At 44.6% G+C, this 27792-nt stretch overlaps 1 long non-coding RNA gene and 1 pseudogene across 1 annotated transcript in view; both read right to left on the reverse strand.

The window, feature by feature from the left end:
- Positions 1-339: 339 nt before the first annotated feature.
- LOC132345495 (uncharacterized) overlaps positions 340-27792 on the reverse strand; it is a 79937-nt gene continuing 52484 nt past the window's right edge. Inside the window, exon 5 of the long non-coding RNA XR_009494858.1 lies at positions 340-748. This is a non-coding gene — a long non-coding RNA (uncharacterized lncRNA). The remainder of the gene's footprint in view (positions 749-27792) is intronic.
- On the reverse strand, positions 22917-22993 carry LOC112447201 (uncharacterized; annotated as a pseudogene).

Consider the following 27792-nt stretch of genomic DNA (forward strand, 5'->3'; position numbering starts at 1 on the left):
GCAAAGTGCATCCTGAGTGAAGCTGCAGAACACTCAAGATCAAAAATCTTAAAGAGATTTTCAGAGAGATGAGTTAGATTTCCTAGAAAAGAATCACAACTAGACTGACAGCTACTGTCTCACTGGCAACAGAAAAGGGTTAATGATGATAACAGTTAGCATTTGAATGATACTATGTGCAAGGCACCACACTGGATATTTTGATTAAATTAACTAATTTAATCCTAACAAGAATTCTGTGAGCTAGGATTCTCATCATCATCTTCTTTTTTAAAATTTATTGTTTTTATTTATCTACTTTTCTTTGGCCGTGCTGGGTCTCTATTGCTGGGTGGATTTTCCTCTAGTTGCAGCAAGTGGGGTTACTCTCCAGTTGTCTCTCCTCGAGGTGGTTTCTCTTGTCACAGATCACAGGTTCTAGGATGCGCAGGCGTAGTAGCTGTGGCTCTCAGCTTGCAGAGCGTGGGCTCAGTAGTTGTAGCACACAGGCTTAGTTGCCCCGCAGTATGTGGGATCTTCCTGGACCAGGGATCGGACCCATGTCACCTGCATGGCAGGCGGATTCTTTACCACTGAGCCACCAGGAAAGCCTCCATCATCCTCTTTTTTATAGCTGAGGCAACTGACCAAAAGGAAGTTTTTGTCACTCCTGTCCAGGTTATTACAGTCAGTAAGAGGAGGAGTTGGTACTCAAATTAAGTGGATGTGGTTCCTAATGCTCATCACCATCAGTGTACACTGCTTCTCCCTGCAGAGAAATATATTCAGGATAATGAGGATGAATAAATGACAGTCTCAAATTTTAACTCCAACTACCTTAGGAAATGTTTTGGCACACAAAGCTTAAAGGCATATATTACTCATAGACCTTCATTAAAATTATTAACATATATTTTCAATGACAATAAAAAATAATTCAAGGGAAAGGAAGGTATGAGAGTCAAGAAATAATAATGAATTGACCTTCTATGTTGGTTCAGTTCAGTTCAGTTCAGTCGCTCAGTTGTGTCTGACTCTTTGCGACCCCATGAACCACAGCATGCCAGGCCTCCCTGTCCATCACCAACTCCTGGAGTCCACCCAAACCCATGTCCATTGAGTCAGTGATGCTATCCAACCATCTCATCCTCTGTCATCCCTTTCTCCTCCTGCTCTCAATCTTTCCCAGCATCAGGGTCTTTTCCAGTGAGTCAGCTCTTTGCATCAGGTGGCCAAAGTATTGGAGTTTCAGCTTCAACATCAGTCCTTCCAGTGAACACCCAGGACTGATCTCCTTTAGGAGGGACTGGTTGGATCTCCTTGCAGTCCAAGGGACTCTCAAGAGTCTTCTCCAATACCACAGTAAGAAGCAAAAACACTGAATTTTCTTCTTTATGAGATATACTTGACATAAGACATCATATTAGTTTCAGGTGTACAACATGATTCAGTATGTGTATATACTTCAAAATGATCACCACTATGAGTCTAGTTGGACTTTCCTTGTAGCTCAGTGGGTAAAGAATCTGCCGGCAATGCAGGAAACCCACGTTCAATTCCTGGGTCTGGAAGATCCCCTGGAGAAGTAAATGGCAACCCACTCCAGTATTCATGCCTGGAGAATCCCATGGACAGAGGAGCCTGGACAGTCACAGTCCATGGGGTTGCAAGAGTCAGACACAACAGTGACTGAACCACCACCATGAGTCTAGTTAACATCTGGCACCACACATAGTTCCAAATTTTTTCTTGTGATGAGAACTTTTAAGATCTGGTCTCTTAGCAACATTCAAATATACAATACCAGAGTACTATTAGCTATATAAAAATACTGTTCTTTTAAAGAAGAGACAAAACTTAAGCAAAATTAATGTGATAAGTAACAAAAAAAAACTAGTTTCCTTTCATGCTGTATAAAGGAGAATAGAAATACTGAGTGACTTTAGATTTTTTTTTTAATTATGAAGATAATAATAAAAGAACCTATAGCTTCTTCACCAACAGAAAGGGAAAAGAGGGAATATAGAAAACTAAATCAATGCAGCAGAATGAATGGAAGGAATAAAAGGAAACAATTAAAAAATGGCGAATAGAAAGTACAAAATAAAATGGTAGAAATACCTTCAAATACATCAGGAATTCTGGTAAAGGTAAATGGAATAAATTCACTGATAAAGAGGCAGGGATTATCCGATTGAATTTTTTAAAATCATGGGGCATACTTACAAAGTCACATAGAAAGATTACAATAAGGATGGGTAAAGATATAGCATGCAAATACTAGCATTAAGAAAGCTAATATTATAATACTTACATCAGACAAAATAGAATTTAAAGCAAAAAGCATTAGTAGTGCAAAAGAAGTGCAGGAGATAATATTGAAAGAAATGAACCCTTAAGAATATATGGAAGTCATACTCCACCAGAAAATGACTAGAACTAATCAATGAATATAGTAAAGTTGTAGGATATAAAATCAACACACAGAAATCCCTTGCATTCCTATACACTAATAATGAGAAAATAGAAAGAGAAATTAAGGAAACAATTCCATTCACCATTGCAAAGAAAAGAATAAAATACTTAGGAATATATCTACCTAAAGAAACTAAAGACCTATATATAGAAAACTATAGAACACTGGAGAAAGAAATCAAAGAGGACACTAATAGATGGAGAAATATACCATGTTCATGGATCGGAAGAATCAATATAGTGAAAATGAGTATACTACCCAAAGCAATTTATAGATTCAATGCAATCCCTATCAAGCTACCAACGGTATTCTTCACAGAGCTAGAGCAAATAATTTCACAATTTGTATGGAAATACAAAAAACCTCAAATAGCCAAAGCGATCTTAAGAAAGAAGAATGGAACTGGAGGAATCAACCTGCCTGACTTCAGGCTCTACTACAAAGCCACAGTCATCAAGACAGTATGGTACTGGCACAAAGACAGAAATATAGATCAATGGAAAAAAAAATAGAAAGCCCAGAGATAAATCCATGCACATATGAACACCTTATCTTTGACAAAGGAGGCAAGAATATACAATGGATTAAAGACGATCTCTTTAACAAGTGGTGCTGGGAAAACTGGTCAACCACTTGTAAAAGAATGAAACTAGAACACTTTCTAACACCATACACAAAAATAAACTCAAAATGGATTAAAGATCTAAATGTAAGACCAGAAACTATAAAACTCCTTGAGGAGAACATAGGCAAAACACTCTCTGACATACATCACAGCAGGATCCTCTATGACCCACCTCCCAGAATATTGGAAATAAAAGCAAAAATAAACAAATGGGACCTAATTAAACTTAAAAGCTTCTGCACAACAAAGGAAACTATAAGCAAGGTGAAAAGACAGCCTTCAGAATGGGAGAAAATAATAGCAAATGAAGCAACTGACAAACAACTAATCTCAAAAATATATAAGCAACTCCTACAGCTCAATTCCAGAAAAATAAGTGACCCAATCAAAAAATGGACCAAAGAACTAAATAGACATTTCTCCAAAGAAGACATACAGGTGGCTAACAAACACATGAAAAGATGCTCAACATCACTCATTATCAGAGAAATGCAAATCAAAACCACTATGAGGTACCATTTCACACCAGTCAGAATGGCTGCGATCCAAAAGTCTACAAGCAATAAATGCTTGAGAGGGTGTGGAGAAAAGGGAACCCTCTTACACTGTTGGTGGGAATGCAAACTAGTACAGCCACTATGGAGAACAGTGTGGAGATTCCTTAAAAAACTGGAAATAGAACTGCCTTATGACCCAGCAATCCCACTGCTGGGCATACACACTGAGGAAACCAGAAGGGAAAGAGACACGTGTACCCCAGTGTTCATCACAGCACTGTTTATAATAGCCAGGACATGGAAGCAACCTAAATGCCCATCAGCAGATGAATGGATAAGAAAGCTGTGGTACATATACACAATGGAGTATTACTCAGCCATTAAAAAGAATACATTTTAATCATTTCTAATGAGGTGGATGAAACTGGAGCCTATCATACAGAGTGAAGTAAGCCAGAAAGAAAAACACCAATACAGTATGCTAACACATATATATGGAATTTAGAAAGATGGTAATGATAACCCTGTATACGAGACAGCAAAAGAGACACAGATGTATAGAACAGTCTTTTAGACTCTGTGGGAGAGGGAGAGGGTGGGATGATTTGGGAGAATGGCATTGAAACCTGTATAATATCATATAGGAAACGAGTTGCCAGTCCAGGTTCGATGCACGATACTGGATGCTTGGGGCTGGTGCACTGGGACGACCCAGAGGGATGGTATGGAGAGGGAAGAGGGAGGAGGGTTCAGGATGGGGAACACGTGTATACCTGTAGCGGATTCATGTTGATATATGGCAAAACCAATACAATATTGTAAAGTTAAAAAATATAAATAAATTAAAAATATAAATAATAATAATAATAATAAAGAATATATGGAAGTCATAAACTTGTATGGCGTTACCAATAAAATCTCATAATATAAAAAGCAAAACTGGTCAAATTACCAGAAATATTGGAAATACCTATTATCATAGGTAGGTCATAGTGGAAAATTTTATCTGCTCTCATAAAGACTGTTACATAGAGCCAACAAAAAATATTTAAATTTAAGCAAAAAGAATTCAATGATTTTAAATCTGTATAAAATGCTGTACCTATGAAGTAAAGAATACATTATTTTCAAGTATATGTGGTATACTTAGAAACTAATTAGATATTCAGTTCAGTTCAGTTCAGTCGCTCAGTCCAGTTCAGTCGCTCAGTCGTGTCCGACTCTTTGCGACCCCATGAATCGCAGCACGCCAGGCCTCCCTGTCCATCACCAACTCCCAGAGTTCACTCAAACTCATGTCCATCGAGTCAGTGATGCCATCCAGCCATCTCATCCTCTGTCGTCCCCTTCTCCTCCTGCCCCCAATCCCTCCCAGCATCAGAGTCTTTTCAAATGAGTCCACTGTTTGCATGAGGTAGCCAAAGTATTGGAGTTTCAGCTTCAGCATCAGTCCTTCCAATGAACACCCAGGACTGATTTACTTTAGGATGGACTAGTTGGATCTCCTTGCAGTCCAAGGGACTCTCAAGAGTCTTCTTCAACACCACAGTTCAAAAGCATCAATTCTTCAGTGCTCAGCCTTCTTCACAGTCCAACTCTCACATCCATACATGACCATAGGAAAAACCATAGCCTTGACTAGATGGACCTTTGTTGGCAAGGTAGTATCTCTGCTTTTCAATATGCTGTCTAGGTTGGTGATAACTTTCCTTCCAAGGAGTAAGCATCTTTTAATTTCTTGGCTGCAATAACCATCTGCAGTGATTTTAGAGCCCCCCAAAATAAAGTCTCTCACTGTTTCCACTGTTTCCTCATCTATTTCCCATGAAGTGATGGGACCAGATGCCATGATCTTAGTTTTCTTAATGTTGAGCTTTAAGCCAACTTTTTCACTCTTCTCTTTCACTTTCATCAAGAGGCTTTTTAGTTCCTCTTCACTTTCTGCCATAAGGGTGGTGTCATCTGCATATCTGAGGTTATTGATATTTCTCCCGGCAATCTTGATTCCAGCTTGTGCTTCTTCCAGCCCAGCATTTCTCATGATGTACTCTGCATAGAAGTTAAATAAGCAGGGTGACAGCCTTGACGTACTCCTTTTCCTATTTGGAACCAGTCTGTTGTTCCTGATCTCCTTGCAGTCCAAGGGACTCTCAAGAGTCTTCTTCAACACCACAGTTCAAAAGCATCAATTCTTCAGTGCTCAGCCTTCTTCACAGTCCAACTCTCACATCCATACATGACCACAGGAAAAACCATAGCCTTGACTAGATGGACCTTTGTTGGCAAGGTAGTATCTCTGCTTTTTTTTTTGTCCAGTTCTAACTGTTGCTTCCTGACCTGCATATAGGTTTCTCAAGAGGCACGTCAGGTGGTCTGGTATTCCCATCTCTTTCAGAATTTTCCACAGTTTATTGTGATCCATACAGTCAAAGGCTTTGGCATAGTCAAGAAAGCAGAAATAGATGTTTTTCTGGAAGTCTTATATATTAGATCACAGTATTTTAGAAGAAATTAAAAAATAAGGTCCACAGCCTCTGTCCAAAATGTGATTAAATGGAATATCAAACTTCCAAAAGTCTAGAAGCTAAGCAATGTACTCTAAATAAGAGAAAAGAAGCCATCATGGAACAGAAAATAGTTTGAATGGAAAAACATTAAAAGTATTACATATCAAAACTTAAGAATACAGATGAGCGATGCTTAGAGCTAACAGATAAAGTGACAGTTGAAACTAATGTCCCATCAGCCACTCAGTTCTCTTCCCTGAAAGCCATTCATGTTCCCAGTCTCTTCTGGATCCTTCCATAGATATTCAAAGACACATGCAAGCACATACACATAGGCTTAGGAAGGTGCCATAACAATGTGTTTAGTATGCTAGCATTGGTATAGAAAATTTATAAGCAATATATACAAGTTTCAACTGATAATATATATTGAAGATTTCCCCTTTAAAAAAAAAATGACTGCTTGGTATTTATTGTGAAACTTTAGAAACATTCCAGTAAAATCAGAAACAAGACAAGAATGCTCACTTCCACCAACTCTTCAATATTTTACTGGAGCTCCTTGCTAAGGCAATGACTTGAAAAATAAATAAGCAGTATACAAATTGGAAGGAAAAAGACAAAAGTCTTTATTTGCAAGTAGAACAATCATCTGTAAAGAAGTCCCAAGGAAAACCCCAAGAAAATCCACTGTCAAATTATTAGAATGAATAAATGAGTTTAACAAGGCTGCTGCATGTAGTCAACATTTTTAAAAATTATTGTTTTTATATACACCAATAATCAATTCAGAATTTTAATTGGAAAAAAAAAATCCCATTCATACCACCCAGGGTCACATCCTCACATCACCATGAAAAACAAAGAGAAAAGAATATTGTGCCAATAGGCTCCAGTTGGAGAAGGCAATGGCACCCCACTCCAGTACTCTTGCCTGGAAAATCCCATGGACGGAGGAGCCTGGTAGGCTGCAGTCCATGGGGTCGCTAAGAGTCAGACACAACTGAGCGACTTCACTTTCCCTTTTCATTTTCATGCATTGGAGAAGGAAATGGCAACCCACTCCAGTGTTCTTGCCTGGAGAATCCCAGGGACGGGGAAGCCTGGTGGGCTGTCATCTCTGGGGTCGCACAGAGTCGGACACGATGATTGGATCAATATGGGTTCTAGGAGGGAGACTGTCTCCCTCCTTCTGAAGGACCTTGGCTGGAGCAGATGGATATCTCCTTTTCTATGACGTGGAAAAACAGTGCCAGAGAATGAGCCCTCACAGAGGAAAACAAAGCTTATAGCTGCCTAGAGACAGTCCTGATTATATCACAGGAGTGCCCTGGATTCAGCCATGCCTGGAGCCAAATAGCTACATAATTCCAGCACTTGGGCCAGTCCATTTCCCTTTTGCTTCAACTCCTTTGAATTTGGGTTCCTATCACTTAAACCCAGAGTCTTGACCAACTCAGCCTCTAATTTCTAGGGCAGCTCGTTTGGCACGTAACATGGCAACCAGTGAGGCTGGTTCCTCTGAATGTCCCGCTTCTTCTCCAGAAAGCCTTGGCTCATGTCTGCTCTGTGTCAGGGCAATCAGACCAGGCTCCTGGTTTCTCTCAGAATAAGCCTTTCTTTTTTTGGCAAATTTTTCTCCCCATATGGTTGATCAGGCTTTGATGCTAAGATAATTTAGAGGCATATCAGTTAGCTAGAGGTAGCTTAAGCAGAATTTCCAGTACTTGCAGGCTTTGTCTGAAGCCTTTCCCTGTACTGATATGTATGTGTCAACACTGTCTCCCTCCTCACCTCTCTATATAGGCCACAGGTACACACGACCTCACCACCCCATTCCCTGCCTCTCAGCCTGATGCCTCACTTGAAGACAGCTCTTGTAGGTTCAGGAGCCCTGCTTGCAAAGCTCTGTGTGAGGCACTAGGGGCCCCAGATGTCAGGCACCCCTGGGTGTTCTTTGGAGCCAGAGATGCTACCTCTCATCTGCGGTCATAGTTCAAGGAGCTGGGGTACAGGGATCTCTACCTTACTTAATCACCCCTTTCATCACGCGAGTGGTCTCTCTAGAGGGCTTCCCGGGTGGTGCAGTGGTAAAGAATCCGCCTGCCAAGGCAGGAGACACAGGAGATGTGGTTTCAATCCATGGGTTGGGAAGACCCCCTGGAGTGGGAAATGGCAACTCACTTGGGTATTCTTCCCTGGAAAATTCCATGGACAGAGAAGCCTGATGGGCTGCAGTCCATGGGGTCACAAAGAGTCTGATACAACTGAGGGACATGGACACACACACATCCACTCCAAAACCCGCCATATTTCCCTAGAGCTACCCATAGAAACTGCCCTGCTTGAGGCTAGTTCCTTCCTGCACATTCTTTCTCTACCCTCCTCCATCCTGACTGGTTGGCTGACCTACTCCATTCCTTGTAAAAATGCCAAACTTGTTCTCCTCTCAAGGCTTCCACACTTGATGCTTTCCCTGTCTACAATATCTTCTTTCTTCCTCCACCTTCAATCCTACAAAGCCCACTATATGTTCCACCCCCTCCATGCAGTCCTCCCTGGTCTTTCTGAGTCTTCCAATCTACAGTGTACCTTTTTCCTGAATAATAGTTGTTCCATAATCAGAATCACACAGTTATTGTCTAATTGTATATATGGTGGGTCTGAATCCATCTGCCTTTCCTCCTAACTAAATTACATGCTCCCTGACCATCACTTACCCATCTTTTATTCCCCTCCCTCCATCTCGGCATCTGGCAGAGCTAGGTGTACAGTTTGGAGATAGTTTCTTACACTTACATGATCATAAGTATCACTTTGGGAATTTGATTTAGAAATACAGATGTCTTGACTTGCCTCCTGGAGATTCTGACTTAGTAGGTGTGGGGTAAGATGCTGGAAACTGTATTTTCAAAAGCACCCTGTAGAGGCTTTTGTTGAGGCAAGTTTAGAACAGAAGCAGTTAGAGTGAGCATATTGTAAAACCCAGATCAAGACATATCTGAAAAACTCAAGTGTTTTTATGAGAACAAAGCATAGGATATTTGACATGTATGTGGGCCTGGAAATTCCAGGACGTGAGGTTCTCCTGGTGATGTCATTCCATTTTTGGGTTTATATTGTATGATGGCTGAGAGAATGGGCTTGGAGTCTGACAAGGGTTTGAATCTGCCTCAGCCACTCATTATGGGACTTTGGACATTACATTTAACTTTTCTGAGACCGTTTCCTTATCTTTTCATGGAAAATAACAATAGGAGCCACTTTCCAGGATTTCTATGAGAATGAAACAAGGTCTTATGTGAAAAGCACTCAACTCCACGCCTGGCACAGAGCAAATATTTGTCACATATTTGTAACAATTACAAGTATTGAAGCTGGGAGATATGCCAGGCTGGAGGTGGTTGTAAAATAGAGGAAACACTTTGTTGGTGGGGCACATTCTCTGCTCCTTTTGGGAGGGACCACTTGAAGGGAAACCTTAGTCCTAAGGCCAACGCTTACCCACCACTAGAGGGGGTGCAGGGGACCCCAACAGCATGAAGTAACTTCTCAGCAGACTGAGAAGTTGTGTTCTATTTATTTTGTTAACAATAACAATTGCAATAATAATATTATGCTCCCAGCTTTGTATCTTTGCTGAGTAAGAGAAAATTTCCTTCCTCAGTCTTTACGGAAAGGAAATTTGCTTCCTCAGCACAATTGAAAAGTATTCCTTGCCTTTGGGAGTTGTGTGTCCCTTTGTCCTACCTTTGATCACAGGAGATTGGGAGGGCAGAAATGGCTAGAAGACAGAAAGCCTGATCTTCTCTGCTCCTAAAGCCAGAGGAAGAGCTGTGACCAAGACTCAGGCTCCCAGGTGGTATCACATAAGACAGAAAAACCCAGGCTATTAAAATGTACTGACTGTGTCTTATGTGAGAAAGGGAGACAGGGAGACAGGATTGCAGTCGAGTGGGTTGGATGGGATTTCTTGTCCAAGCACTAGGTCAGTTGGTCAATGGATAAATGAATCGATGGGACAATTGATCAATGGGCTTTCTCCTACTGGCAATAGACACTTCCATTACCAATCATTCTGGGTCAGGAAAAGGACAGAGTCTTAGTGTAGGCACTGGGAAACTTTCCTTTTCTCTTAGGGGCCAAAGGGCAGTTAGACCTGTACTGTGATGGGAGAAGACACCAAGAAGTGCCATTCTGGGGGAGGTTCATGGCACCACTTTGGGAACAGCGGTGCCATGTTTCCATGTCACCTGGAGTTCTGCCAAGTAGGTGGGGGATGCCGAGATCAAGCAGTAGTCATAAAGCCCTCTCTGGTTTGTGACTCTGTTGTCCTAAACTTCAACAGAACTTTACATGAAGAATTTGGTGGTGGGAAACATTTAGCAGAAAAATTGTCCCCTCTTACTCTAGGGGTTTCAGCAGCAGCCCACCAACAGAGAAGCTAGTGGGGGGAGCCAAAGAGGCCTTCCTGGAAGAGGTGGTACTGGGCTGGATTGTCAGTAACCTTATGTCACGGAGCCAAATACTTCTGATTCGTTTTGGAGGTCACATTGACCCCACAGTCCATCTCAAGATCCTTAGAACTGACATCTCACAGTATCTCACTAGAATGATTTCAAGGACAGAATTGATTTCAAAAACTGCTGTGAACTGGGTCTCCTTCCCCTCCTCATGTAGGGCCATCCCTCTGGCCTTGACTCCCCCTTTGGCAAAACTGCATTCTCCCTCCACATACCCTGACACACACTCAGAAATAACAGGGTTCCTGTGGATCCAGCCTGCCAGGAGCAAGATTTGCCAAAGCGGAACTAGAGCCAAGTGGGTGGCCCATGAGTGAGCAATGGGGACTGCACATGACCCGGTTCCAGGCTGGAAAGGGAGGCAGGCTCCTAGCCATTTCCTCCAACCTCAGAAGCGAGTTGGCGATTGGCAGTTCATATGAGGTCCCCCTGACATCTCCGGTCAGGAATGCAACTTGCTGGTGATTCTGAAGCAAAAAGCAGAGAGAAGTGTTTAGCAGGCAAGACCATCACATGTGCCCATGGACCTTGGTCTGCTTAACAAGTGAAGGCTCTGCCCTCGCCCAGCTTTCAGCAGAGCTTCCTGAGGCTCATGTATGGGTGGACATGGGCCTTCCAGGACTCTTCGACCACCTGAGACCTGGCAGAGCAAGGCTCTGGCAGCCCAGCTTTGTTTTTAAACCCATAAATCCTTGAATCTCACAATAGTGGGAGGGAATGGTGGCTGGAGGCAGGTCCTTAGTTGCAGTTTTGCTGACTGTGCCAACATTTATGGTTTGGAAACATCGCTGGATAAAGGGATCCAAGGATGGGATGGAGGAAGGGCACAAGCTCTACTCTTAACCTCAAAGTACACTTGTTCCTGATGCTAGCTCCTAGTTCTTGACCTTGTGTCTTGCTCCATACATATTTTTATCTCCTCTAACATGTCCCTGCCACAGCCTGGCTGACAGCTCCTGTTGGTTGCTATCACCCAAACCAGGGCTGGCTTAGCTCAATGTGCAAGGGGTGCCCTGGGTTTGGATCGTGTGCTGAGTGGGAGTATATTCAACACATGGGTGCTAGAGGGCACTATAACAGTGCTTCTTAAACTTTAATGTGCCTTGGAATTAATCAGGACTGGTGGGCTGCCGTCTATGGGGTGCACAGAGTCAGACACGACTGAAGCGACTTAGCAGCAGCCGCAGCAGCCTGTTAAAATGCGATTCTGTTTCAGTAAGCGTGGATGGATCCCAAGTTTCTGCAGTTCTAGGAAGTCCCCAGGTAATGCCGATGCTGCATCAACATGACCGCACATTGAGAATGAAGCACCAGAGGGCTCTGCAGCTATTGCCATGGGCTCAGGATTTAGAGGGCTTCCCTGGTGGCTCAGATGGTAAAGAATCTGCCTACATTGTGGGAGACCTGGGTTCAATCCCTGGGTCTGGAAGATCCCTTGGAGAAGGTAATGGCAACCCATTCCAGTATTCTGGCCAGGAGAATTCTATGGACAAAGGAGCCTGGTGGACTAGGTGGTTCAGTGGTAAACAATCTGCCTGCAATGCAGGAGCCACAGGAAATGTAGGTTCAGTCTCTGGGTTGGGAAGATCCCCTGAAGGAGGAAATAGTAACCCACTCCAGTATTCTTGCCTGGAGTATTCCATGGACAGATGAGTCTGGTGGACTACAGTCCATGGGGTTGCAAAGAGTCAGACATGACTGAGTGACTTAGCATGTGTGCACAGGACTTGGAATTCCCAGGAACAGGGGTCCAAGTACTATCCCCGGTATAATGACCAGGTGATTCTCTACACAATCTATTGAGAGACACATAAGATCAATGTTTGTATGGGGCCTTAGGGAGTATGATTCCCTTTTACCTGCTCTGGCTTGTCCTCTAAGTGTTTGATTCCCCTTTGCATCTTCCCAGCTTTTAGGGCCAACCAGTCTCCCTGGAATGCCCGGTCCATTGGTAGCAGTACTAATGAGCAGAGATCTCCTCCCCTCCATCAGTCTCAGCTCCAGGGTCATCTTTTCTGGGACCCAACTGAAAAGAGTAAGCACCTCTTCTAAAGATACTACTCTGATCTGGATCATATTAATATAAGTATGATATTTGTCGTCATGTGACTGTGATGACGCATCTATGTAACTGCCATGTCTGCAATCCTTGAAGGCAGGGAATAATAACCCAGTGTCTGGTGCATATTTTATGTTTGTTGAATCAATTATGCCATTATTCCTGATCTCTCTTTCTCAGGAGGCCCCAACCTTACTTCCTTGGAGACATTTCTGTGTTGCTGCTGCTGCTGCTAAGTCGCTTCAGTCGTGTCTGACTCTGTGCGACCCCGTAGACGGCAGCTCACCAGGCTCCCCTGTCCCTGGGATTCTCCAGGCAAGTTTCTATGTTAAATAGCACCAATTTTATTCAACCTCCACTCTTTCTTTTCAGGGCAGTTGAAGACACTGATTGTCAACCTTGGCTTTGCTTTAGAATTAATAGGGAGTTAAAAATTCTGACTCTAACCCTCAGAGAGTCTGATTTATTTGATCTGGGCACCAGGATTTTTAAAAACTTCTCAGTGAGTCTCACGTGCAGACTAGTTTGAAAACCACAGGAGGTGGGAATTATAGGTTTAACACCCAGCACTTCAGTCTCAAGTCAGCACTGCCATCAGACCCCAGTGCTGCAGAGGAGGCTATTATCTTGGGCTTGAAACTAAGCTCCTTCTGATAAACAGAGGCTATAGAGCTACATGGATCAGGCTAACATAAGACTGATGTAGGTTTGAATCCCAGCTCCATCATTTAACTAGAGGTTTGACTTGAAGCAATTTTCTCAGTCTCCCTAAGCCTGATGTCCTAACCAGTAAAATGGGATAAAGGCCTATTAGTCAGTTTCCAGTAGGTAATGAATGATCCCCAAAACTTAGTGGTTGAAAGCACAACATTTAAGCTTTCTGGCAACTATGCGGGATAGCTGGGCATTCTTCTGGTCTGGACTGGCTTTGCTGGGGTTGGATGGCCTAGGATGGCCTCCTCAGATGTCTGGCAGTTGACTTGATGTCAGCCAGGGTGGTAGGGGTGGCTTGTTGGGTATCTGCATCCCCCATCATCCAGCAGCTAGCCAAGGCTGGCTCACATGGTGACAGTCACGGCGTTCTTGGTGCTTCAGGAGACAGAGCATCACTTTACTTCTCATGCCTCTGTTTGCTAATGTTCTGTTGGTCAAGGCTAGACAAGGCCAGTTCAGCATCAGTGTGGGAGAAAATACCAATAAAGCTCACCTTACTATACCTGTTTATAATTTGAAGAAAAGGTATAAAATAAAAGTCCCGTTGGCACTCCAGTTCCAGCAACCAGGACTTCCCTGGTCTTTTCCTTAATACTCATGCACTCAGAATAATAATGATCACAATATATTTTGAGCCCCAGGAGTTTAGTCAATGACAACAATTTCTTTGACACACAGGCCATAATTTTTGTTGCAGTTATCTCCTTACAGGTTAGGTCATCAATTCATCTTGGTGAAAATTTTTTAAATGGGTGCAAATGCCAGTCCCCTTCTTCCCCCAGAGCTTTATTATCCACTGGGAGAGGCATGCAGGTAAATGGAATCCAGAAGTCAGCTTGAACTTCAGATTTATGTCTGTCTGCATGTGTTTTCTCTGCTTTTGCCTGTGTCGACCTGCACACAGAAATCCTTCCCCTTCAGAGTTCCACATCAGGCAAATGTGTTTGTGAGCAGTGGAGATTTTACTGGAGGCTTTACTAGGAAACGGCTTCCCGGGTGGCTCAGTGTTAAAGAATCCACCTGCTTGTCAATGCAGGAGACCCAGGAGATGTGGGTTTGATCCCTGGGTTGGGGAGATCTCCTGGAGGAAGAAATGACAACCCCTTCAACATTCTTGCTGGGAAAATCTCATGGATAGAGGAGCCTAGCAGGCTGCAACACGTGGGGTTGCAGAGTCGGACACGACTGTGTGACAAAGCACACACACAGTCACTGAGGAAACAAGAAAAGGGACATCTGGTACCCATCAGTCATCAGCTTAAACTTCCCATCTGGATGTTTCTGTTCATCAAAGCTCCTCTTCTGTTGCTCACCTCCAGGAGGGTTTTATCCCCCCATGGCCCAAAACCTTTCCTGGAGCAGCCCCCAGCCTCACCAGCAACTATCCCCAATTCCCAAATTCTCTACCACCTCTTTGAAATGCAAAGTTACCAGCTCTCTTTCAATTACCCTACATCAAAATATTTTCTCTTCCTCTATTTGCAAATTAAACCCACCCAGCTTAGAAGTCAGGGTAGGAACCATCTTAGGCTTCTCAACAATGCACTTTGAGATCTTATCCTTTTCCTCATCCCAAAAAAACTTACCGAATTATTTATTCTGATGATCTCCCCAAGGACACTTCTGTGAGGAAAAATTTTCTCCATCTTATTACAATTATTTCTAATATCAAATATTTTGAATTTTGTGCAAGAGCAAAAGGAAGGAGTGATACTTTCTAACGAAAACATGAAGGAAGGCTTCCTTGAGCATGCGACATTTGAACCAAACTCTGATGAAATTCCTTCAAGAGGGATAGCTAGTAATTTCAAAACTAATCATTTCAAAATGTGTTCATTCTTCTGATCACTTAGCCCAATTCCACAAATCCAGGTTATATCCCTTTATACTATCCCCTACCCCATCCTGATATTCACTCTTAATTGGAGATTTAGACTAAAGGAGTTAACATGACTTTCTTTTCTGGATAGTTATCAAGATGGGGTAAGAGGCCCAAGTTCCCCCTATTCATGTCACAAGAAACATGGAAAAAGCTTATTGGTCCTATACTTTCAATTGCTACCCGCAAATTGTCTATGTATCATTGGTTACTTTGGTTTTTGTTTGGCAGGGATTTATTGTTGTTTTTCACATGCTTTGGATCTAGACTAATCGTGGCACTTAGATGTCTCTGTGGCCTCACAGAATAAGATGCTTGGAATTGGTCATCAGAACAAGCCAAGGACTGCAAAGAAATTCCTTAGTATTTGCTACATTATTTGATTCTTTGTGTCAAAAATGAGTTAGGTGAAAGAATTCATTCATCTTTTACTACACTGAGAGATGAAGGCAATTTTTCTCATAGGACTCAGGGCTAAAGTAAATTGTCTCTTAGACTTCTCTGCCACATTTAGCTGAAACTGAAATTCATGGGGAACAGATCTTCCTCTTAAGAATGTTGCCTCCTGAAACAAAAAGATGAGGGTAACAGTCCACTTGGAAGATGCAAAATTTTAATTTCACACAGCTTTTTGAAAGAGGTGTGTGTGCACATGTGTGTTTTAGGTTTCTTTCAGTTGCAAGATGTAACAGCCCAATTGAAAATGAGGTTGTTCATATAACAGAAAAGTCCATAGTAGATTAGTCTTCAGTCATAGCTGGATCCAGGTGCTCAAATGATGTTGTGCAAGTTCTTTTCCCTCTCAATCACTCAGCTCTGCTTTTCTGGTCAGACAAGTTCTTCCCACATGGTGTCATTGTGACCACCAGCAGCTTTAGACTTAATTCTGCCAGTTTAAAAATGCTGGAGAAATAAGTGTGCTTCTTTCCCAGTAGTCTTTGCAAAAGTTCCAGCCTCTGTCTCAACAGCCTAACGGGATGTATCCATCCCCACATGAATTTTGGTGACACTGATTGGCCAGACCCTGATCACAAACTCCTGAAGCAAGGTCAGTGAGGAAAGCACCCCCCCCACCCCCGCAAAACTACAGGGACTAAAATTTCGGGGAGCACTGATTCTCCAAAGAGAAAATGGGTGGTATTACCAGAAAGGAAAATGACTGGGCAAAACCAAGAGATATCCATTACAATGGAATGCCCACTCAGTGGTGAAAAGTAGAAGAGGGGAAAAGGAAGGCAAGGGGTAGGGTGCAGGCAAGAGCAATGGATAGGTTTGTCCTAAGTGAATCTGGGTTGGCAGGCTTGCTTTTCAAACCAGTTGCTTTGACTTTTAGTAAAAACGATAATGTCTCAAGACCTGGATGTCTCTCTAAATTTCATCCGAGTGTCCAATAATGGCTGACATTTATGAATGTCACCGTCAATCAGGGTTGCTGGTCGACAACAGGCAGCCTGGTAAGCAGGCAGCTGTCCATCAAGACTGACGGAAAGAGGTTCAGAAACCAAGGCAGAGAGAAGTCAGGAACTTGGCCTGAGCGCTGCACCATGAGGGAAGGGGAGAAACCTCGGCAATTTGTTTTTAATATTTTGCTTGTTCTGGATACCAGGAAAGCTGCATATATTGGCTTCTGACTAATGAAAACAGAGGGGGAGCCAGGCTGGAAACCTGGCCGTGTTTCTGTGCACAATTAGGTTTGTTTGTTTAGGTCTCTTTTTATTTGTTTTCAGATGACTCAGATAGGAATACTGCAGGCCTTTCAAAGCGAAGTGTTCTTATGTGTATTTTGGGTCCAGGGCTTCGCCAACTGCAGAAAGCCTTGGCTCCCTGAGGTTATTTTCCTATCCAAGGGTTTTTTAAACTTTCAAGTGGAGCTGGAAGAATGCCGTTGCGAGCCAGGTTGTTTTTCTTAGCAGACCCCAGCCTGAGGTTGCAGGGGGGACAGGGATCACAAACATTTAAACACAGAAGTCCCCAAACGGCATACAGGGCACCCATTGTGCGGATCCTGGGCGCAGCCTCCACTGATGGTTTTACCATCTGCACACTTAGTCCTCTCTGGAAACCTCTTCATGAGTCTGCCTCCTTCTTTCCAGATAACTAGACCCAGAGATGGATTTTTCCTTCCAGACTCTCTGTATCTGTCTAAAAACCGCTCAGCTTTTAAGACTTTCCACTTTCATTGTCGCAGGTTGGAGTCTGCCACCTCCGGGGAAATGGAGAGATATTTACAATCTGGGAAGCTGCCAAACACCTGGTTGGGCTTTTCTATCTAAGAGGAGTGACTCCCAGGGATGGCTGACTCCTGGCCAGTTGACCTGGAGCCCAGGGCATTGGGAAGAGACTTGGGAAGCTCCAGGCAGTAGCCTTTCCCCTCCTGGAGGAGCAAGATATAAGCAGGCAATGGCGAGGACCACTCCAGGGTCCCTTCTTGAGGCTTCTTTCCAGGAGCCCTGCCTCCGTGGGATGAGTCAGAGGACAGAGACAGCCCTAGTGGTCCTGGTTGTTTTCAAATACTTAGAGTTTATGAAGGTGGCAGGAGCAGGTTTCCTAAATTCCTTGGAAGCTGGGTCCCAGCCTAAGAATCTGACAGTGAGCCTCCCCTGCTCAATTTGTCCATGCTAAAATGGAGGAGACCAGCCAACGTGCTGGCCAGAGAAGCACTTTATCCTGAGTCACTGTAATGAAATTTCTGTTAACTAAGATTTGCTTTTTCAATGCTCCTCTCCCTCTGAATAGGGCTTCCCAGGTGGCTCAGTGGTAAAGAATCTGTCTGCCAATGCAGAAGATGCAAGTTCAATCCCTGGGTTGGGAACATCCTCTGGAGTAGGAAATAGCAAACCACTCCAGTATTCTTGCCTGGAGAATCCCATGGACAGAGGAGCCTGGAGGGCTACAGTCCATGGGGTCACAAAAGAGTCAGACATGACTGAACGACTGAGTGACTGAGCATGCACGCTCCCTGTCAATGGGTCTATAAACTCTTCTGCTTCTAAGACTCTCCTCCTTCAGTGTTTGAAGTTTGAAACTTCCCCAAGCCTTTAGGAGAAACATTTGTTCTATTGAAATTCACACATTTCAGGAATTTCTTTTCAAACATTTTTAGAGCTATATCCCAGATCCAAACCATATTCTGCTCTATCTCCTGCACCTGCTCCTGCTTCTCTGCTGGGCCACAGCAGGTGGTGCTGGAACCAGGGTCTTAGAAGGTATGCAGGCAGCAGTTTAGCAGGGAGGTGAGCACGTGAGGGAGAGGAGAGGAGACTCTCGGCAGCTGGAGGTCAGTCCTGCAGGGCACCCTGGGAGAGACTGTGGAACAGGACTCCGATTGTCGAACTGATGAAGCGGTCCTTGTTGGCTGGTTCTGCTCTTGGTGTGCGCTTCCACACACACAGCTAGAGGATGTCCTTAGGCGGAGAGAGACATGGAGCCCCAGGCCAGCATGGAGTGCTCTGCAGGCCACTTCCGGGGTAGGCTGAGAGGATATGGAAGGGGCCCCATCCGTTGTTACAGCATCTGCTGTACCCTCAGGTGATGAGGAAGGACACAGTCATCAGAATGAAATGGGACTGTTCTCATTCAACTGTGTTTACTAAGGCAGGAAAGTGGGCTACTAGGAATACCTGTTAACAGTAGTTGAAAGGACAAGGGCTGAGAAGCAGAAGGTTTGGTTTCACTCGCAGTTTGCTGTTTATCCATTTTCTTAGCAGATATTTAGAGCTGGCCCACCTGGCTCTGCTTGCGGCTGGGGTTCAGCAGAGGGCAAACCAGGCTCTGGCTCTGCCTCGGGGGACCCAGTCTAGCAGGGGACACAGACAAGCAAGCAGTCAATGTAGGAGAGAGTGGCAGCAGGCCAGAGGGGCCCCTCCTCGAGGCTGGTAGGCTCAGGCGACCCTTCCTTAAGAAGGGAGGGGAACAGTATTACAGGGAGAAGGAACAGAATGTGAGAATGCCTAGAGGTCCCAGGGCGGTACAGAGTCGAGACTATTCTCTAGTCAGTGGTGAGTGGGAATGATGCCTGAAAAAAAGAACAAGACTCTATCTTATGGGACCTTGGCAGCCACCTCACAGCACTTATGTTGTATACTGAAGCAATGCTGCTGCTGCTGCTAAGTCGCTTCGGTCGTGTCCGACTCTGTGCGACCCCATAGACAGCAGCCCACCAGGCTCCCCCGTCCCTGGGATTCTCCAGGCAAGAACACTGGAGTGGGTTGCCATTTCCTTCTCCAATGCATGAAAGTGAAAAGGGAAAGTGAAGTCGCTCAGTCGTGTCTAACTCTTAGCAACCGCATGGACTGCAGCCTACCAGGCTCCTCCGCCCATGGGGTTTTCCAGGCAAGAGTACTGGAGTGGGGTGCCATCACCTTCTCCAACGAGGAACGGCTTAGTACTATTGTTGTTGTTATTACTCAATTAACATTTACTTAATTGTTTCATTGCCTCTCGAATCCTACCTCTTCCTTCTGAGTTCAGTTCCCTTCTTCTTGAAGAATGTCTTTTAGTAGCTCTCCCCTAACGAGTATGACCGGTGAACTCGCTCAGTCAAGGGTGGATCCAGTTTTCTTGGGGCCTAAAGCTTATGCAGTTTGGAGTCTTCTTTAAAAGAAACAACACAGCTATAAAAACAAGACTAAGAATGAAAGTAAATATTGACAATGAGAAAAGAAATCTCAACACAGTTTTAAAAGCTGACACCTAAAACAAACAGTATAAAATCCAGAAAAATAACAGTTTTTATTAATTAACTATAATTTTTTTCTAACTTCTTCTCATGGTGGTGGCATTGGAATGACCATGGGCCTTTTGGGGTTTGAGTAGGAGGAAGATGAGTTGGCCTACATTTATTTTGGGTTTCATGGATATATTAGGTGGTTTGCAGTCATTTCCATGTGTAATTTAGTTATTGCCGGGTGTACAGATTTTGGAATAGCTTCCAAAAACACTCCTACCATCCACATGCTGCCTTGCCTGGCACACAGTGTCAGAGGTTGGATGGAGATGTAAAAAACCCTACAATGCCTGGCACTAAAAATATGTGGATGGTTGAGAAACAAGGTTTAAGATGTATAGTTATATATATAATGTTCCAGCCTGTAGCAAATTCTTATAATATCAGAAATGTAAAACTATAAATGGAGGATTCATTCTTATTCAGTATCTAATCAACATAGAAGTTTTTTTCCATTATAAAGATATTTGAGACTACAATGTATACAATTACATAGTATATATTTACAACTTATATGTGAAAGAAATTTTGTAGTGGTTTTCCCAAAGTTGACCACAATCTTAAATGTTTATGTGACACTACCAAAAAGAGTTGTAAAGCTAAAAGAAAAAATTTAAACTATCAATAATAGAAAACAAATTTGATTAATCATGTTAGAGAGGAAAATGTATTATCTTTCTAGTCTATCTATAGAAAATGATAACATGAAATCATCACAGAAGAGGTGATTAAAGAATATGTAACTAAAAATAGAGTAAATCTAAATGGAGTATGGTATCCTGGATTGGATCCTGGAAAATAGAAAGGACATAAGTGGGAAAACTGGTGAAATCAGTGAGTAAATGGTTGGATACAATCACATGGTTACTGATGATGCACAAGTTCAAGGATGAGGCAGATATTTGAACATTTGACTTTCCAAAAGCCAAAGCTAAAGCCAGAGCTGAGGAGCAGATATTAGCCAAATATGGAGGTCAAAGTTTCACTCTGTTGCATCTCTTGATAAAATACAGCCCCTCACCACTAGGTTCCATTCAAGGTCTAATGATCACTCCCAGGACTGCCATGGCATCAACTCATGTGCTAGCCACCCTGGTTTTCAGTGTTTCTTTTTGTTTTTGATAGGAGAGCATTCATCTTTCTTTCCTATGAACTCAGTTATGTATTTAAATTTCTAGGTTTATATATATATATATAGGAAATAGATGGGCAAACAGTGGAAACAGTGTCAGACTTTATTTTGGGGGGCTCCAAAATCACTGCAGATGGTGATTGCAGCCATGAAATTAAAAGATGCTTACTCCTTGGAAGGAAAGTTATCACCAACCTAGATAGCATATTAAAAAGCAGAGACGTTACTTTGCCAACAAAGGTCCGTCTAGTCAAGGCTATGGTTTTTCCAGTAGTCATGTATGGATGTGAGAGTTGGACTGTGAAGAAAGCTGAGCGCCGAAGAATTGATGCTTTTGAACTGTGGTGTTGGAGAAGACTCTTGAGAGTCCCTTGTACTGCAAGGAGATCCAACCAGTCCATTCTAAAGGAGATCAGTCCTGGGTGTCCTTTGAAAGGACTGATGCTGCAGCTGAAACTCCAATACTTTGGCCACCACATGTGAAGAGTTGACTCATTGGAAAAGACTCTGATCCTGGGAGGGATTGGGGGCAGGAAGACAAGGGGGCGACAGAGGATGAGATGGCTAGATGGCATCACCAACTCGATGGACATGAGTTTGAGTGAACTCCAGGAGTTGGTGATGGACAGGGAGGCTGCAATTCATGGGGTTGCAAAGAGTTGGACATGACTTAGCAACTGAACTGAACTGAACTATGTATATATGAGGGTTTCCAAGTTAGTTTAGCTCACCAAGTCACAGGCTGATTTTTCAGCAAGAGAGTGGCATGGTGAACATGATGACTTAGAAGATAATTGTAGCTGCAGTGTGGAGAATGGATTTCAGCTGTGGGGTAAATAAAAAAGACAGAAAGTTCTGATGGAATTCCACTACGGAGATGATAAACGGCAATTTGAATAATAGGAATCAGAGCAGAGGAGAGAAGACACTTTAGAGGTAAAGGAACAGAACTTGGTGATAGCACAGCTTTAAGAGCAGGAGAAAGGGAATCTAAGACGTGCCCAGTAGGGCTGTGTGTGTGTGTGTTTTAGGAGGGACTGGGAGCAGCTGGGTGGATGGTACTGCTCTTTCTTTTTTTGTTTTTCTTTTCTTTGCTGTTTCTTGAAATAGAAACAGAAGAGGAGGCGAAGGAGAAGCCCTGAAAGTGCAAAGTTTTAGATGCCTGTGTATCATCTAAGCAAACGTCACAAATTTGCAGCATGAAATATAAGTCACAAGCATGGGAGAGGGATCTGATCGACCTGGCCATGTGGATTTGGGACTTGCAGTGGACATTAACTCTATATAAGTGTTTAGAAGGTAGCCTGGTGCACAGTGAGCGTGCACCTGTGATAGTGACCTGTCACTAATGGTCACGGGAGCAGAGGAGACAGGCATTGATGAAACCAATACAAATGTACAACTGTGCTGAGCAGATGCAGAGAAATACGTGTTGTCAGGAAGCCTGTAACAAGGAAATCTGACACAATCAGGAGAGTCAGGGAAGGCTTCTCTGAGGAAGTGGTACCTGACCAGAGGCCTGAAGGATGAACAGAAGGTATTAGGCAGCAAGGGGAAGAAGGAACATTCTAGGCGGAGGGAATAGCAGGTCCAAAGCTCTGCGGAGAAGGGATTTCAGGAAGGGACTACAAGAAGTTAATTAACTCTTATTACAGCTGAGGAAGACCCAGGGACTCAGGAAAGGACTGTCACCTTTCTGGGAGAACAGACTAAACAATTTACAAGGTTCTCTTTTTATATGGTCTCAAATTTCGGAGTTCTGTTTTCCTCTTTTTTTTTTTTTTAATTTGCAAGATGATACTGGGTGGTGCTCCACATGTTGAAAGAAACTTCTCTAGTAATAAATTGTAGAAATGATCCCTGATAATATAGTCTTTGTGACCCTTTCAACTTCTCATTTTTATAAAAAGAATTCTATAGAAAATTTACAAGAATAGAATAAAGAACTCCCATAAGTCTCCAGTAGGATTTGTCATTTGTTGAAATTTTGCCAATTTGTTTTCTCTATCATCTACCTATTAGTCAATACATTGTATATACACACTACAGTACATATTATTATTGCTGAGTCATTTAAGAGTATATTACAGACAGCACAATCTTCATCCTTAAATACTCCAACATGCATTTCCTAAGAATGAGGTTATTCTCTTATATGACTATGGTACAGTGATGAACTTCAAAACTGGGTCTGTATTCTAGGGTTCTATGACCTCTTTAAATATCCAGGGTCATCAACATCAAATCTATACTGAGCATCTGCTGTATGCAAGATGCCATCCTCTGAACTGAGTGTTCAGACTGTTATGAGAAGCAAATCAATAGGCAGATATTTACATTGAAATGTGGAAAGAGTGATAGCAAATGCAAGCAGGAATGCCAGGGGAATGTGGAGGAAGAAAATCTGGGCAGAGACATCTAGCTGTCTATCCCATCTATCCCATTTTCCTCTTCTTTCTCACTAACTGGGCCTTAGGGTTTCCAATGTACCCAACTCAAAAAACTAGATTCTCCAATTTCTCTTTCAAGACATCGAAGATGGATAAGCAAAAGTCATTGGTCAGAACTTCTGGGAAAGCTTATTAAAACAGTCTAGCCACCTGGGAGGCACACACTTTGGTTTTGGATACTTCTTCCTTCCTGCTGCTAGAAATATCATTGTGATAGCTAGAGCTGCAGCAGCCATCTTGCAGCCACGAGGTTGCATTAAAGCTGGAAACAAATGTTAAGAATGGTAGAGCATAAAGCCACAACAATCCCGGGTTGTTGGTGATAAACTAGAGCTACCATATAACAAACTTGAACTGTCAACTCCAAGCTCTTTAAGAGGAAGGAATTAAAACTATCTCATTTAAGCCATTAATTGGGTTATTTGTTACATATAGCTGAATTCAATCCTAATAAATTACCCGATACACTCTTGGAAATCCCAGGGACAATTCTTTGCAGATTATGAAGGATAAGTAAGAAAGAATTGGCTAGAAGGGTAGGAGGAGGCTCCAGAGTATAAATTGTAGTTTAAGAGTGGCAGGTGCAACTGAACAAATTTGAGGAGAGTCTCAGTACTGAATTTTAGTTTGGGGAAGCAATTCAGTTTTAGATAGCTACACTTTAAGGAGGTGAAAGAATGAAGTCAGGAAAATTAGTAAGAGAGTCAACGTGAGAAGCTCTCCAAGGAATGGTAGCATCCTGAAATAAGGCTGCACATCAGTGCTCAAAGAAAAAAAAAAATGGCTCTCCTGTCAGCACAACTTGGGGTCCCCTCTGGGCTTTGCTACTTATTAGCTATATGACCCTGAGCAAATGACTTCGCAATGCCTTGGTCCTCTCCTATTTCTATGAGATTGTTCAGATAATTCAATGAGGAGATGCATGCACAGTGCTTAGAGCAGTACCTGGCACCAGTAAATTGTTGCTGAATCCATGGGAGTGAAAGATGGATTCTAAGCAATAACATAGAATAAGATGGACTCAACCTAATGCTGAGACCAGTTGGATGGTAGGAGAGGTGAGTGAGAGAAAGGAATTTAAAATGTCTCCCAGACTTCTATGGAAGAACCAATTTGGGGAGAAAGACAATGATTCTAGTTTCACATCTGCAGAGCTGGTGGTCTCTCTGGCCGTCCACCTGGAGATGACCTGTGTTCCCCTGAATGGGCAGTTATATAGCCAGGCAAGGATCTGAGCTGGAGGCAGACTGGTGCAGATGGAGATGGGGTAGAGACGGATGAGACCACAGCCCGCAGGTGAGTGGGTAGAATGAAAAGAGAAGGTCAAGAGGGAGCCCTGTGGCTAGTGCTGGTGGACAATGGAGTCATCAAGGAAACTGAAGCGGACCAGGTTTGAGGTCATAGGAAAAGCAGAGGGAGTGCCCCAGAAGATTGAAGGGAGAGAACATTTGCAGAAAGAAGTATCAATAGGCTTAAATGCAGCTGCATGTTCTAAGTTACTTCAGTCATATCCGACTTTGTGCAACCCTATGGACTATAGTCTGCCAGGCTCCTCAGTCCATGGAATTCTCTAGGCTAGAATACTGGAGTGGGTTGCCATTTCCTTCTCCAGGGAATCTTCGCGACCCAGGGATCGAACCCGCGTCTCTTACATCTCCTGCATTGGCAGGCGGGTTCTTTACCACTAGTGCCACCTGAGATGGGCAGCAGAGCCAAATGCAGCAGAGCCATCAAATAAAATCTGAGAAGTGGGCTTGGGGTCGAGCAACAAAGAGGTCACTGGGGCCCCAAGGTTAACTGAGGGCCATCAGGGAGTCAGAACTCGGGGTTCTGATCGGGCTGGCAGGCAGAGTGTGGATAGTGGAGCGGGAAACGAGAATTAAGGATCAGGAGACCGATTGTGTGAAGAGAGAGAGTTATGTGGTCAGTAGTGGGAACTAATAAAGAGAAGATGTAAGGAAAGTAAGGTGCTAGAAGGAGCCTTAGGAAAATGAGAGGTGCGGGCTCGATGTCACTGAGAGGATCCAAGGCTGGGCCAGGGTCTTTGCCGCACGCCCCCCGAGCGTGGAAAACGGCCCACTGTGGGGCTGAGAAGCCGAGTGCCCGGCAGGGCTGGGCTGGGAGATGGCGCAGAGAATCTCCAGTCTGAGCAGCGATCAGAGGAGGGCAGAGAGAGCGGGAAGGGGACGGAGGAGAAGGCGGACACTAGTGACCCGAACTCCTCCTGTGGGAGGACCGGAGCCGCCGGCGCTTTGACAAGCATCTTCAGGGAGCACCAGAGACTCAACGACTAGCCGGGCCTGGTACGCCCGGCTGAGCCCGCGGCGGCACCCTCATCACCAAGTCCCACCGTGTGAGGGTCAAGACATTGGAGCCGCCAGAGCAGACGCGGGGATGCGGCCCGAGACGGAGGACGGAGTGTACGATTTTGAAGGCAGATGCGTTAGAGGCGCGGAGCGCGAGCAGCGGAGTCGGACACCCGGGAGGGAAGCGGCCCACGGTCCCCGCTCCATCCCTCCCGGATCCCCCGGCCCCAGGTTCCCGGCGGGGAAGCAGCTCCAGGACGCCCAGGGCCTGCAAGCAAGCCGGAAGGGGGCAGCAGCGCCCCGCGAAAGCCGCTCTCAGGGGCCTGAGGGCGCGGGAGGCGAACGGCTGCTCCCCACAGGTGGGTGCGGGCTCCACGGACCAGGCCGGGCCCCCCTCAGCCCCCTAGCCGGCCTGCTGCGACTGCTGCGCCCCTCAACCCCGACCACGGGCCCGGGCATTCCCTTCTGGGCCTCTGCCCTCTGGGGGCAACCTCCAGAAGCTGTACTCCTGAATCTGCACAGAGCGCTCAGTAGTTACGGTCACTAGTGTACACCTTCTCCTCTGCCTCCCTCCCTGCCCTTCTCTGCCCAGGAAGCTCAGACTAGGGAGCCTCCACACCATCTCCTAACCTGCCCGCCACCCTCACTGGGCTCTCAGGGCGCTCCGGCTTTCCGGCCTCACGGTGGAGGCGTGTGCAAAGACCCTGGCCCAGCCTTGGGTCCTCTCACCGTTGTCAGATGAGATGGTTAGATGGCATCCACTGACTCAGTGGACATGAGTTTGAGCAAGCTCCGGAGGACGGTGAAGGACTGGGAAGCCTGGCATGCTGCAGTCCATGGGGTGGCAAAGAGTCAGACACAACTGAGGGACTAAACAACAACCACCTTTACCAAGCTGGCATTTCTCATCTTTCTAAGGCTCTTTCCTGCATCTTACTTTCTTTCTGTTTTCTTCTTATTCGCTCCCACTAGTGCATAACTCCCTCCTCCCCTCACCTCGGACCAGCCCTACTCCTAATTCTCACCTTACAGAGCAGAGACCCCACCTCTTGCTTGGGCCCCTCTCCAGAAGGCAACTCCCTCCCCCCCATTATGTGTGAGGAGCCAGGGGTGGCCTGCAGCCCTGCTAGGAAGGCCCCAGGGAAGGCCAGCATGTAAGAGCAGCCTGGGGGCAGCCTTGCAGGCTGACTGTCTGCTCCGCAGGCCTGGGAGCCCAGCCTAGCCCTGATGTCCTGAGACTCAAGAGTAGCGGGTTGCACAAATATAACTCACACCACATATCCAATGTGAAGGGAAAACAGAGTAGCATTACTTTGCTTAGAACTAATCTGGTCTTTTTCCTCTGAGCCACACCCACTAGTTAGTGGGCTGGGGAGGATAAACTAAATGTCAACCCAGTTAGACTTTGAACTGATACTTCAAACCCTGTGGATAATGTTTGGTCTTGACGAAAAACACTCTGTGTCTCCAGGAGCCCCTGTTCCTCCTGTCTGCCCACAACTAGAGGCCCAGGCATATGGAGCAAGGGGCTTTCTCCCCTTTCCATGGCACCAGGGGCAGTGAGTTCCTGGGTCTCATGAAGGCCATGGATGTGTGCCGTCCATTGGTCTTTGGGGAGACATTCTTTTTTTCCTTACTGAGTCATATTCGACCTCCAGGCCCCCAGTACTCAAAATATGCCCCATTCTTCCAGGGGAGGAAATGCTCCCGGTGAGGTTAGTGTCTTGGTCTCAGTTGAACTGCAGCGTCACGGGCTTGCTACTCTGTTAGCTGGGAGGTCCCTTTGTCTCCAAACTGCAGGCCCCCTCCGTGGGCCCACTGGCTTCCAACTCAGCATCTGACCCCTGTGAGCCTGAGGGTAGCCCAGGGAAGCTGAATATCAGGCCTGGCCCAGGCTTTCCAACCAGAGTTTCTTTTCT

The sequence above is a fragment of the Bos taurus genome, chromosome 6, assembly GCF_002263795.3.
Source record: "Bos taurus isolate L1 Dominette 01449 registration number 42190680 breed Hereford chromosome 6, ARS-UCD2.0, whole genome shotgun sequence".
NCBI classification, from domain to species: Eukaryota; Metazoa; Chordata; class Mammalia; order Artiodactyla; family Bovidae; genus Bos; species Bos taurus.